Consider the following 15,107-nt stretch of genomic DNA (forward strand, 5'->3'; position numbering starts at 1 on the left):
TGCAGCGGCTAGGGTTAGAGTTTTTTGGGGAGGGAGATGATGAATAGTGAGGGGTTTATATAGATTTTGGGGAACACAGCCGTAAGACACGCTCGTATGGCCTAATTTTTTCTCATGTGTTTCGCGAATTTTGAATTTAGGCGCGTCTGACATTTGGCCCACGCCCATGTTCTTTGGGCGTGTGGGTGCACATGGCTGTGCCAGATGGCCGTGTCTTACTTCGTTCACTTCTTCTATGCCCGTGTACATAGGTCTATGCCCGTATTCGTTTTGACAGTGTCGATCACGGGTGGATGGCACGGGCGTGTCGAATGCCTGTGTTACATTCTTAGATTCAACCACAGTTCTAAGGCAAGGGCATGTCTCACACCCGTGTTGTTTTGGCAGTTTCACCCACGGCCATGTCACACAGCCGTGGCAACTTATCGCATCCCATGTTGGGGAAAAAATCTTGCCCTATTTTCACACGGCCTAATGCACGCACGTGTGTGTGGCTGTGTGGTCTTTTGAAACTCTGCGTTCCATGATTTGGTTAGTATGTTAGATTTTAAAAACTAAAATTTTAAAGAAATTTACATTGTTAGTGCTCGGGTTGCCTCCCGAGAAGCGCTTATTTATAATCTAAGCTCGACTTACCTCTCTTCTGCATGGTCAAGGTGTTGCGAGGAGTTTACACTCCTCATCCCTGCTATAAATTTTATCAACATAAGGTTTAAGACGAGTATTGTTTACCTTAAATGTGCCACGTTTGGGATGATTTACCTTGACTGTACCATATGGGACAATACTGAGCACCGTAAGAGGAATTTTTTCATTAGGTTCAGAAGTGGTAATGCGAGGATCTGCTGCATTTAGTAGTACTTTGTCTCTAACCTTAAGTTTATTTGGTGAGGTATTGAGCTCGTCCTGGCTCAGTTTCGATTTATCAGGTGTTCTTGGTTTCTGTGTCTACCATTCATCTAGCTCCTTAATTTGTAGCCTTCGTTCTTCATAGATAGGTCCTTTGTTGTTGGTTGAACACGTCTCATATGCGTTCTTCGTAACTGTTTCCTTCACAGAAGGTTTCACCACATGATCAGTACTAGTAGAATGATTTATACAACCACCTTCAATTTTCAATGTGTTACTCGAATTACGAGCTTGAAGGGTGATTATTTCGTCTCCCACACGAAGTGTGAGTTCACCTATGCCAACATCAATAATGGTTCTAGCAGTCGCTAAAATGGGTCATCCTAAAATTAAAGGTGCATTACTATCCTCTTCCATGTCTAGAACAACAAAGTCTACTGGGTATATAAATTTATTGATCTTAACAAGAACATCTTCAATGATACCCCTAGGAAATCTAATGGTTTTATCAGCCAATTGAATGTCCATCCTAGTTTATTTGGGTTTCCCAAGACCTAACTGTTTAAACATTTTATAAGGCATAACACTAATGCTTGCCCCTAAGTCAACCAATGCATTATGAACATCTAAACTACCAATTAAACAAGGAATCGTAAAACTCCCTGGATCTTTCAATTTGTTGGGTAGTTTATTATGTAATATGGCTGAGCAAACTGCATTCAATTCCACATGCGACACCTCATCCAACTTTCGTTTATTCGTTAAAATCTCCATTAAAAACTTGACTGTGTTTGGCATGTGTGAAAGGACTTCAATAAATGGTAAGTTATTATGTAGTTTCTTTAAAAGTTTAAGGAATTTAACAAATTATTCATCTGATCGGACTTTCCTTGTCGCATTAGGGTATGACACACGGGGTTTATATTCTGTACTCACTGGCTTTGGGTCATTTTGGCCTACCTCATTCTTACCTTTGCTTACTACAGTTTCTGGCCTTGGTTTTGCAACTAACCATTCCTTATCTTGAATGGCAATCGCGTTGAGTTGCTCCCTTGGGTTAGATTTAGTGTTGCTTGGCAGTACCTTATGGTCGTTTGGAAATTAACTTGGCGAGCTGTCCAATCTAAGTTTCAAGCCCCTGGACTGATGCTTGTTGATTTTTGAGTGCTGTCTCAGTATTCTGAAAACAAGTTTTTGACACCGAGATGAATTTGGTTAGCATCTCCATAAGGTTCAGCTTTTTCCCCAACTGTACGGTGGTTGCTGAATGCCGGAGGGGGTGGTGGTCTCTAATTTCCTTGGCTTCCCCATGAAAAATTTGGGTGGTTCCTCAAACCTGCATTGTAAGTATTGCTATAAGGATTGTTTGGAGATCGAGGATTGTTACCTATGTAATTTAACTGCTCATTCTCCATGTTGTGGCCATAAGGTGGGTATTCTGAACTGCTTGATCCACCTCCACTTACTTCGCACTGCATTACTGGGTGAACCTGTGAAGAACTAAGAAAACCATCAATTTTCTTATTTAAAGTTCTACCTAATTAGAGAGCATGGTGACCGAATCGACGTTATAAACGCTGGCTATTTTCGTTGGCTTTGTCCTCATGACTTGCCACTGATAGTTATTCAATGACATCTTCTCTATAAATTCATAGGCATCTTTAGGTGTCCTATTATTGATAGTTCTACCAGCAGCTGCGTCAACCATTTGTCGAGTCGAACGATTCAGGCCATTATGAAAGGTTTGAACTTGTAGCCAAAGTGGTAACCCATGGTGAGAGCATCTTCTCAAGAGGTCCTTGTATCTCTCTCATGCATCGTAGAGTGTTTCTAAATCAATCTGTACAAAAGAAGAGATATCATTACGTAATTTAGCCATTTTAGCCGGTGAAAAATATTTTAATAAAAACTTCTCGGTCATTTGTTCCCAAATGGTGATTGACCCCAGTGGAAATGAGTTCAACCACTGTTTAGCTTTGTTTCTCAATGAAAAAGGGAATAACCGAAGGCGAATGACGTCATCAGAAACGCTATTAATTTTAAATGTGTCACATATTCCAAAAAGTTTACCAAGTGAGTGTTGGGATCCTCGTCTTATAAAACATCAAACTGAACAAACTGTTGTATCATTTGAATTGTGTTAGGTTTCAGTTCAAAAGTATTTACAGCTACAGCAGGTCTAACTATGCTCGATTCAGTTCCTGTTAAAGAAGGTTCAGTGTAATCATACATAGTGCGCGGAGCAGGATTCTGATTAATAGCAATCGTAGGAGGTAGCAGATTTTCTTGGTTTTCAGCCATCTCCTCAATTGTGGTTGAAGTATGGTCCTCTTGCTCTTCCTCTGTGTATTGTAAGATTCGCCTTATTTCTCTTCGATTTCTGTGAACTGTGTCATCGATCTTACAGTCAAAAAGTAGTGGTCTTGACGAGTTTCTTCTGGTCATAAAGTAGAAAAACCTGTCAGAAGAAAATAAATAAAGAATTAGAAAAGAAAATAAAAATTTAAATTGCAATAAAAGTAAAATGGCTAAAGTAATAAAAATCGAGTGTTCTTAATATCCTAGTTGCCCGGAAACGGCGCCAAAAACTTGATTGCGTGATATTCGTAACAGGTTTTAAAGATTTATAAATGAAACATTCTTGAGACTAACTTATTATCACGATTAAGTTAAGTGTACCTATCGAACAGTAGTATAGTTCAGCAAAACCAGATTGTTGAACACAAAGGAACTACTAGTGTCACGGGGCTAGACCTTTCGTCTCGCAATCCGTGCGGCCTTAGGCGATTCGCTCGTCCAAACTCGCCCAAGTCAGCCTTTACTCGAATGAGGATTCTTTAAGAACTCCTCCAAGGCACTAACTCATACAGCGGAAGACTTACTTATGCCAAAAGAAGCTTATAAGAACAACAGAAAGGGACGCACACAAAGTGTTTGAGTAAATGCTCTCTATTCTCTTATTCACAAAGAATAATGAAACAATGAATGGAGTGAGTACAAATGAGGGGGAGGCTCTCTATTTATACTTGAGCTCCCCCAAAACTGACGGTCAAGATACAATTACATCGACGGACGAGATTAAAGGTTACCTACCACCAAATCTCTAAGAATATAATATCATATCTTCTAAGATTACATATCTTAGATAAGATATGTAATCTTATAAAATAATATCTTATAAGATCATGTTTCCATATTTGTAGATGGACCTTCAATCTCTTCAAGCAACGGGCCAGTCCGATCGGGCCAACCAGACTTTAATTCGGCAAGCTTCTCTAATAGTTCCTTGAATCGGGCCAGCTCACGTGGGCCAAATGATCCCCATCTAAGTAATAGACCTCCATCGGATGCATTTGGTTCGATGGTCACGGGCTTTGAACTCTGGCCCGTGACATTCTCCCCCACCCATTCTCGCAACGTCCTTGTTGCGACCCCTGAATGGCACTGACTTGATTCGCCTTGGATCCCACTCGTTGTCTTAGCTCTTCCCTTCCTTTGGGACTTTTGCCTTGGCTTCCGTCGCTTCTTAACTCGAGCCGTCTTACTCGTTTGTACATCTCGACGACAAGGAGTTATGTCACTCCCTTGCCCACATTCTAACTTCCCTCGGACAGAATCCTCATGATTCACGACACTTGGCTTCGCTTTGCCCAAAGTCTCTCGGCCTCCTTGCTCAAGAACTTCGAAAGGGCCCCTACGTTCTCGCCAAGTACACAAGTTAGAATGCAAAACACTATCAGAGTGTTTCGAATGTACCTTTGCATTTACTCGGGTCAACTGTCCCACATGCATCACTTCTTTTTTCTTGAAGTCCGATGCACCACCCACCTCTCCCATAGGTGGAAGCCTTGTCAATGACTCGGCCAACTCCGACGCTTCACTCGATACGAGCCTCATTGGTCCAAGCTTCACTGTTTTCATTGCAACTTTTTCCTCTAAGTTCGATGACAAACTCACCTCTCCCTTGGGTGGAAGCCCCTCCGACGACTCACTATGCTCGGACGTTGCCTTTCCTTTGACTACGGCTTGCTTTGGACAGTTCCGCAACTCATACGGACCACGGCACAAGAAGCACTTTACTCGCTTCTTTTTGCTCCTCTTAGCCCTCTTGGCTTTGGCTTTACCCTTGCTCGAACCAAGCTTCTTGGGCTCCTTGTCTGCTCCATCGTTCTCTTCGATGACAGACTTCCTCGGACACTTCCGCAACCTATGCGGACCATGACATAAGAAGCACTCGACTGGCTTCTTCTCGCTTTCGGCCTCCTTGGCTTCAACACCCCTTGCGCTCGAACCAAGTCCCAAGGCCTTACCCACCGGCTTCTTCCTAAGCGCGGATTTCATCGGACATTTCTTTAGTATGTGTGGACCGTCGCAGAGAAAGCATTTTAGCTTGTCCCTTCTCTTCTTGGGTTTTTTCTTCCCAACTCGTGGTTTCCCATTACCACAATTGTCACCGTTGCCATTGCCATACTCATCCGTATCTTCCTTGTGATTCTCTTCACATCGCCCTTTCCTCGGACTTGGAAGATCCAAGCTTGTCTTTCTCTAGACCAAGCTTAACCACGGATACCACTACCTTCATGGCTTCCGGCGACTTTTGGACACCTCTTTGTTCCACCTCCCGTCGACCCATGGCTTCAATCCTCTTGAAAAGCAAGCATTGCTTCTCTCTCATCATATCCGAACTTTGGAGAATGAGTTCCTTGAACTCACAAACATACTCCCCACTGCGCCCTGCACGTTATTCCTTGCAACTTTGCCCGAGCTTCTTCCTCGGCAAACTCGGGTAAACTGTCCCTTCAACTCGTATTGGAACTTCTCCCATGTTCCAATCTCACATTGCCTTTCATCGTGGTCTTACCTCGCCACCATAAAAGCGCAATATCAATAAGAAATAATGAAGCGGTTTGTACCTTATCCGCATCATCCACGATGCCTTTGGCACGAAGTAGTTTTCCATCCTCCACAAGAAATTGTCCACATCACATGCGCAGACCTTGTCCCCGCAAACTCTTTCGGTTCCGGACACACTCGCTCTTCGAGTCTTTTCTCGACACTCCTTCTTCCACCGCCGCTCGACACAAGGCCGCTCTCCTCGAGCTCCTCTATTCTTGTGCTTAAAGTTAGCGTCATGCCATCGCTTTTCCTCCTTCAAAGCCTTCACCATGGCTTTGAGAGCATTGTTCTTCTCTGTCAGCTTCTTCCTTTGGGAATCTAGCAACTCTTGCACGTTATCCCTTTGGGAAGTTAGAAACGTGGTCACAAAGTCTCTGAATCGATCCTTTATGTCTTCAATACTTTCCCCACGAGCATTGTCAGACTCTTTAACGGCTTCCATAGACTCCTCAAGTTTACCCACGCGTACCTCTACTGCCGACAGCATCTCCCTCAAAGACTTTCTCGCCCGTATTTGTTCGAACTCTTCTTTCGACATCCCAATCGGTGCCTTTGAACCAACAAATCGAATACTTCTTGGTTCAAACTCTAGCTCGATACCACTTGTCACGGGCTAGACCTTTCGTCTCGCAATCCGTGCGGCCTTAGGCGATTCGCTCGTCCAAACTCGCCCAAGTCACCTTTACTCGAATGAGGATTCCTTAAGAACTCCTCCAAGGCACTAACTCGTCAAATGGAAGACTTACTTACGCCAAAAGAAGCTTATAAGAACAACGAAAGGGACGCACACAAAGTGTTTGAGTAAATGCTCTCTATTCTCTTATTCACAAAGAATAATGAAACAATGAATGGAGTGAGTACAAATGAGGGGGAGGCTCTCTATTTATACTTGAGCTCCCCCAAAACCGACGGTCAAGATACAATTACATCGACGGACGAGATTAAAGGGTACCTACCACCAAATCTCTAAGAATATAATATCATATCTTCTAAGATTACATATCTTAGATAAGATATGTAATCTTATAAAATAATATCTTATAAGATCATGTTTCCATATTTGTAGATGGACCTTCAATCTCTTCAAGCAACGGGCCAGTCCGATCGGGCCAACCAGACTTTAATTCGGCAAGCTTCTCCAATAGTTCCTTGAATCGGGCCAGCTCACGTGGGCCAAATGATCCCCATCTAAGTAATAGACCTCCATCGGATGCATTTGGTTCGATGGTCACGGGCTTTGAACTCTGGCCCGTGACACTAGTACTAGTATTTACTTCCTTTTTATTATCTAGCCTAAAAATTAAGAGGTTTGGTTATCTAAACTAATTACTAACTAAGAATGCATAGAAAGAAAACTTGTGAAAATACTTATGGGAAAATTTGATTGATTGAGACAATACCTAAGGAAATATCCACCTAGACTTCACTTGTTATTTGACTCTGAATTAGACGATTTATTCATTTGACTTAATCCGTAGAAATCCCTAAGTTATATTATTATCTCTCTCGAAACTAATAAGGTCTAACCCTAGGTTGAATAATTGAAATCTCTTTCTAATTAACACCCTAGAATTGCATTAACTCGATCTATGGATTCCCTTATTAGGTTTCACCCTAATTCGGCAAAATCTTGTCACACTATCTCTAGGCGCGCAATCAACTCCACTTAATTATGACAAATTTACTCTTATACAGGGTCTATTCCTCTCTGAATAAGAGCTTAACTTGAATCAATATCCTAGAATATCAAAACAAGAATTAAGAACACATAATTAAGAACAAGTCAAATATTTATCATACAATTCAGATAATAATACCAAGATCCGTCTTAGGTTTCATTCCCCTTAGGTATTTAGGGGGTTTAGTTCATACTTATGAAAGAAAACATCTCAAAAGCATAAAGATAACAAAACATAAGAAAAGCCAAAACTCCTGAAGGAACTTGAAGGGAGATCTTCAGTCTTGATGATGAATCCCGCTTCTGAGATGGATCAATCAGCTTTCCTTGAGTGATTCCTTGCTTCCTACTTTGCGTCTCCCCTTCTAAGTGCCTCCTCCAGTGTTTAAATAGGCTTTAGAATGCCTAAGAGCCCTCAAAATTGGACTTTTTCGAATTGGACTAAACTTGGGCTCGACAGGGGCACGCCTATGTGACACGCCCGTGTGCGATTGCTTAAGGCTGTGGTCAAGGCTGTTAAATGGGCATGGGCATGTGATCTACCCATGTAAATCTTTCTTTGACCTTGCCAAAGGGACACGGCCGTGTGAAGAAGTCTAGGCCATGTTGATTTCCTACTTCGGTCCATTTTCTCCGTTTTCGGCCCGTTTCTCACCCTTTTTACTCTCATATGCTCACCTATGTATAAAACATGAAATTAAAGGGTTAGGAGCATCGAATTCACCAATTCTAAGGAGAAACCATCCATAAATACGCTAAGCATGGGATAAAAATATGTATAAATTTTGGTTTATTAGTCTGTAACACTGTTCTCAAGCGCTCGGCATGTTCTACCTCATCTTTAGAATAAATCAGAATGTCATCGATGAATCCCACAACAAACTTATCCAAATATGGCCAAAAGATTCAGTTCATTAAATCCATAAACATGATAGGAGCATTCATTAACCCAAATGGCATAACAAGAAACTCATAGTGGCCATACCTCGTTCTAAACGCAGTCTTAGGCACATCTAACTCCTTAACTCGTAACTGGTAGTATCTGGACCTCAAGTCTATCTTGGAGAACCATGTCGCTCTTTTCATCTGGTCAATCAAATCTTCAATCCTTGGGAGAGGATACTTTTTTTTGATTGTCACCTTATTGAGTTGCCAGTAGTCAATGCATAATTTCATGGAACTGTCCTTCTTTTTCATGAATAAACGGGAGCACCCCATTGCGAAAAGCTTGGTCTCACAATACCTTTATCCGTCAACTCTTGCAACTGTGACTTCAACTCTTTCAGCTCAGTCGGTGCCATCCTATACGGAGCAATAGAGATAGATGCGGTCCCTGGCATTAGCTCAATACCGAATTCAACCTCTCTAATTGGAGGCAAACATGGAAATTCCTCTGGGAATACATCTGCATACTCATATACAAATGTCACTGATTTGATTTTTAACTCAGATTCCTTTGTATTCAATATGTAAGCGAAATAAGCTTCATACACTTTTGAGCAGCCATAGAAGAAATTACCATTGGCGACTTATATGCATCATCTGATTCAACCCGAAGAATCTCACCGTTTTCACATTTCAATTCCATAACTTTCTGTCTACAATTCACTATAGTATCATGTATTGTCAACCAATCCATACCCAGTAAGACATCAAATTCGTCGAACGGCAACAACATTAAGTCAGCCGAAAAACAATGACCTTTAACCATCAAAGGGCATTTCTTACATACCTTATCAACTATAACATGCTTTCCTAATGGGTTAGACACCTTAATTAAAAATTCTGTAGACTCAATAGGTATATTCATACTAGATGCCAATTTCATACACACATATGAATAAGTGGAGCCAGGGTCTATCAAAGTAATAACATTAGTATCATAGAGAGAAAAATTACTAGTGATCATATCAGGAGAAGTTGCGTCTACGTGCGCATATGGCATAGGCACTAGCCAAAGCCCTAGCTATAGATCTCACTACTGTATCTCATGTCACATTCTTACTACTAGACCCATTCTCGGCATTTCTCGAAGGTCTTCCCTTAGAAGCTGCACCACTCGGTCTTGGGCTCTGAAATCTTTCTCTCCATTATCTTGGGACAATCCTTAATAAAGTGGTCTAGAGAACCACATCTAAAACAAGATCCTTTACTTACCCTGCAGTTGCCAGAATGACGTCTACAACATTGCCAAAATTCAGCCTTGAAAGGTCTAGCAATACCCACACTTGCCACAGACGTATCCTGGGATCTAAAACCTAAATTCTGCTTCCTACGATTCCCGTATGAGTGTCTAGTCGACACATATGAACAGGAGTACATCTCTCTAAGTTTCTTAGACTGAGATGGCAACGACTTACTCTAATATCTCTTTCTGGTGTCTCTAGCCTTAGACTCGGCTTTCTTTTTTTCTTTAACCAATTCTTCGGCTTTATAAGCCGGCTCAACGAGTACCACAAATTCTTTCAACTTAAGAATACCCACTAACGTATTAATATCCTCATTAAGTCCATCTTCAAATCTTCTGCACATCTTAGCTTTGAAGGATACACACTCCCAAGCATATTTGCTGAGTCTGACAAATTTTCTCTTATATTCACAAACTGTCATACGACCCTGTTTCAAATCCAAAAATTCCTTATGCTTCTGATAGATGAACTTTTCACTAATGTATTTCTTTTAGAATTCCTCTTGAAAGAATTCCCAAGTAACCCTCTCCGATGGTACCACAGATAATAGCCTTCTCCACCAATGATATGTCGCATCTCTCAACAAAGATATGACACATTTTAAGCACTCCTCAAGTGTACATGATACTTCATCAAATACCCGTATCGAGTTCTCTAACCAGAAATCTGCTCTCTCAGGGTCATCATTAGCATTTGTCCTAAATTCCTCGGCACATTACTTCTAAATTTTATCAACTAGTGTTCTAGAGAATCTCATAAAATCTATACCTTGAGGCATCACGGGTGCGGGTTGAGGATTTGGGGGAGGTGAGGGAGGTTGAGTGTTCGAGTTCGTTCGAACGAACTCCATATACCATGCATTCATCTTGTGGAGAAAGGCCTTTCCGCCTCCTTCTCCTCTACTGATAGTTTCGGGCCTACTCTCGGATGACACCCTTCTTTCAGCTGGAGCAGACGTGTTACTTTCTACATCATCCGCCACTACTCTGTCGGGATCCATTTGCTATATGAAAACACATTTTTAATATTGTCAGGAGTCGCCACACTATCAGTATATATATATATGTATGGCATGTATGGCTAGACTCAATATGCTAGGTTATCCGAGAATCGACTAAACCATAGCTTTGATACCACTAAATGTAACACCTCTAACCTATTTCTGACTCCAGGACAGGGTATGAGGCGTTACTAAACTTGTACTCATACATTCATGCAAAAGGCAGCTATAAAATTTTTCTTTAAAACAACTTCATTCAGGACTAAATTGAAGACTTAAGAAAAGTTTGGGAAATTTTCCCTAATACAGAGTCACACGCCCATGTGAGATAGGGGACACTCCCGTGTCGTCTCATACGCCTGTGTCCTCCGACCGTGTAACTCTCTGACTATGACATCAGCACCAATTTAGGGTCACACGGCCATATCACACGCCCGTGTGGCCAGACCGTGTGATCAATTAAAATTAAATGAATTTTTCATAAGCAGGTACAGACTTCACATGGTTAGAGTACAAGCCCTTGTAGGTAGGTCGTGTCCCTCATACGGCCAAGACACACGCCCATGTCTTAGCCCATGTGTTTACTATTAAGCATACTGACTTGTAAAATTAGGGTGCAGGGGACACACGGCCTAGACATATGCTTATGTGTCTACCCATGTGGACAACTTGAAGGCTATTTTCCAAGCCAATTGCACCTTTAATCACTCATGCACTTAAACATAATTCATAGCATACAACATGACATACTTAGACACTCTATATTCAACACCATAACACTTTCACATCTCTATAATATCATCCTATGGCACATTCCCTTGATCACACCACTTGGAAGCATTTTATACAACTTCATGCAAATCAATTTAATTATCCAAATTTCAAGTTGCACATTTATACCTATTATCATCTTAAGTTATTAAACTATTCCTTATCTCCAAGTATTAATCCATACATCTACATACATCCACCAAGCAATCATTTTTCACGTCATCCAGACAATATCTCATCATATATTCATCACTCAACCATGTAGCACATCAACAAGGCATCAACACATGCATGCATGAACAATTAGATATTACAACCCAAAAATCAATCATGAGCCACATCACATGGGTATATTACAAAATGAATCATCAATATTATAGGCCTTCACAATTTGGACAAATAGCATGATACATATCACAAAACGACCAAGTCCCTTATACATGCCATACTCAAAATAACAAATTCACTATACCCAATATTCTTTTGATAGTGTGATCGAATGCTCCCACAACTTCCAATCCCCAAGCTAGCTTGGCCGAACTATAAAGGATGGAAAAGAAAGGAAGTAAGAATTTAACCTTAGTAAGTACACATGCAAATAATATGCATTAATAATTAACCATAATCATGCAAGAAAAAATAACATAACCATCAAGATTATTCATCATTCAGGCATTCTAACTCGTTTATCAAATGTTCATATATATATATATGAATATACTTTCTCATAACATATCATCCTTTAACAAGGAATAACCTATGAGTATAACGTACATACCTGTACATACCTGTAGCATATCAAATAACTTTACCTTTATTGCCATGCCCATCTCGGGACTTTCATCGCATCATTCATTATAATACCCTTTGAACATTCAGAATACTATTGGATACACGAAAAATTGCACATAAGTGCCACATAAACATACGTATCGAAAGCTATCTCATCTCATTCAATGCTCACAAATGAGGTACTTACAGGCTTGTTATATAAGATATCGATCAAGGTGTAGCTACACGGACTGCTCACAAAAGCTGTCAAGTATCCGACCACTAAAGGATTACCTAGCCACCTGTAGGACACACAAGACCATTGCCCGGAACTCAATCACATGTATCGCATCTATTATGAACTTGAACCACTCAACGAGCTCAGATGCTCGCATCCATAATGAGCTCAGACCACTCAACGAGCTCGGATGCCACATATATCACGAACCTGGACCACTCAACGAGTTTGGACTTCTTAGTTTCCTAGTGACTTGTCACTTGTATCCTAAACTATTCCTAAGGTTCAAACAAGATTTTTTTCCTCACTTGCGCAAGGCATACTTTGTCGTACTTGCTCGTGATATCGTATGTAACGACCATAATATCTTTTATGCTTTCATAGCAACCAAAAAGCATATAACTTATACTAATAAGAAAACATTTATCACATAATATCAAAACATTAAAAACATGCTACAACACCACATTATTTGCATATGCACTTACCTCGGTACAAAAATGATGGTAATTGAGCCTGATCATCGTATACTGTATTCTTCCTTCGATCAAGACCCGATTTGCATTTTTCTTGATCTATAATGCCAAATTTAACTTGTTTATTAATCACATTACTCAAATCGATCCATAATTCATGCTTTGGTAAAATTACCTTTTTACCCTTAAATTTCCACTTATTTACGATTTAGTCCCTGGCTCGTAAAATGAAATGCATGCATTTTCTTGGTTACCCAAGCTTAGCCAAACCTTTACTATGATCATATCAACCCATATTTTTCTTTATTTCACATTATTACTACCTTCTTTTACACTTTTACAAATAAGTCCCCTTCTTAGGTTTTTTCACTAAAATTCACCTAGTAAAAGATGTTTATCATACATCAAACATTCATATTCCTCCAATAATCAACAAAATACATGCATGTTTCACATGGATCAAATTTCATACATGAACCCTAGCTCAAAATATAACTAGAAATGGGTAGATCATGCTTCAAAGACATTTAAAATACAAAGAACATTAAAAACGGGGCTAGGGAGCACTTACAATCAAGCTTGGAAATGTTGAACAAAACCCTACCTATGGCTATTGAGAATTTCGGCTAGCACATGGAGAAGATGGACACATTTTTGCTTTGATTTTCCCTTTTTAATCTTTTAATTACCAAAAGACCAAAATGCCCTTAGGGTTTTTCTTTCAAGTTTTTCCTATACATGTCCATTTTTGTCCAAAATTATAGAAATTAGTCAAATTGCTAATTAGGACCCTCAAATTCATAATCTAAAGCAATTTCATGCTTAAAGCTTCTAGAATGCAAGTTTTGCATTTTATTCAATTTGGTCCCTAAAGTTCAATTAGACACTTTATGCATAGAATTTCTTCATGAAACTTTCACATAAGTATGCATTCATACTATAGACCTCATAAATATCATATAATATTTATTTTTATCTCAGATTTGTAGCCTCGAAACAACTGCTCTGACTAGGCCCTGATTCGGGATGTTATAATATTTTTTTAAATTATTTGAATAACTATTTTAAAATGAAGTGAAATGTCTTGTTTTGCTTGGTCAGACTCTGTAACCTCGATCCAGTAACGGAGACGGGTTAGGGATGTTACACAATTTCAAAGACAAAAGCTAAAAACAAATTCTGGAGCAAAGTTATTGTCGATGTTGTGACATAACCCTCCTATGTCATGACATACCACCTGCGTAGCCCAAAATTCCTACACATTTTAACTACGTTTTGGAGGGAAATTAGGTGTATTTATCCTAATCGTACTCTAAGGACTTCAAGTATAATTTAGACACTTTAATATTCCAGGTTGAGCATATATAAAGGTCATTGTAATCAGGTTAAACACACAATTTTAGGTTTTTGCTTCTTAGGTTCTTTTTTCACTCTTAGTTTTTACTTAGGTTTTTTTATGTTCTTGTAATCGGAAGATCCTATTCCGAAGTAAGACTTTTCGCGAGGGGAGATTGTTCTGAAACCATGCTTTATACATATTTTGCATGTTTCAATTGCTTTAACTTAATTAATTGCTTGAATGATAGAGTTTCTTAGCGAATTAGCTATTTGGGAAAGGAAAAATGTGAAACAAACCCTAGGCATGACAAACTTAGGAAGTCATTTAGGTGGGAATTAACCTAAAATTGGTATGGCCTATCCGTGAACACCTTAACCCCGAACCAGTCTGGACTATGAGGTCGGAAGATAAATAGTTCTTGCTGACTCATTATTCTAGTGAAAGATCGGAATGTCTTATTAGGGAATCGACTAGTTGATTGATTAGAACCCTACTTCAATAATTAATTAGGTGAAACAATTAGATCTACGCTAAAGGGAACTCGTGCTGTCAAAACAAGGAATAGGAAAGACCAATACTGGAATGTAAGAGTAGATTTAGCTTTACTTAAATTTATTTACTTTCTCATTATTATTATCATCTTGATTCTTGATTAACACAACTAATTTGTGACTTGAGTAGATTAGTAATGATTTCCCGTAATTGGCTTTTTTTAATAGTTTTCCCCAAATTGCAATCCCTTGGGTACGATCCTCAAAGTACTCACCAACTTCATTGTAAAATCTATATTACAACGCGACCCGTATACTTGAGGATACTGCTTCATAACTCTCTATTTTGTTACAATATTCATACTCTAGACAATAGTACGTCCAGAGGCAGTCAATAACTCATGTAATT

At 39.7% G+C, this 15,107-nt stretch overlaps 1 non-coding gene across 1 annotated transcript; it reads left to right on the plus strand.

Moving 5' to 3' along the window:
- Positions 1 to 2,615: 2,615 nt before the first annotated feature.
- Positions 2,616 to 2,722, plus strand: LOC128280336 (small nucleolar RNA R71). The gene has a single exon (XR_008270516.1). It is a non-coding gene; the product is annotated as a small nucleolar RNA R71 (small nucleolar RNA).
- Positions 2,723 to 15,107: the final 12,385 nt, after the last annotated feature.

Source organism: Gossypium arboreum, chromosome 8 (genome assembly GCF_025698485.1).
Source record: "Gossypium arboreum isolate Shixiya-1 chromosome 8, ASM2569848v2, whole genome shotgun sequence".
NCBI classification, from domain to species: Eukaryota; Viridiplantae; Streptophyta; class Magnoliopsida; order Malvales; family Malvaceae; genus Gossypium; species Gossypium arboreum.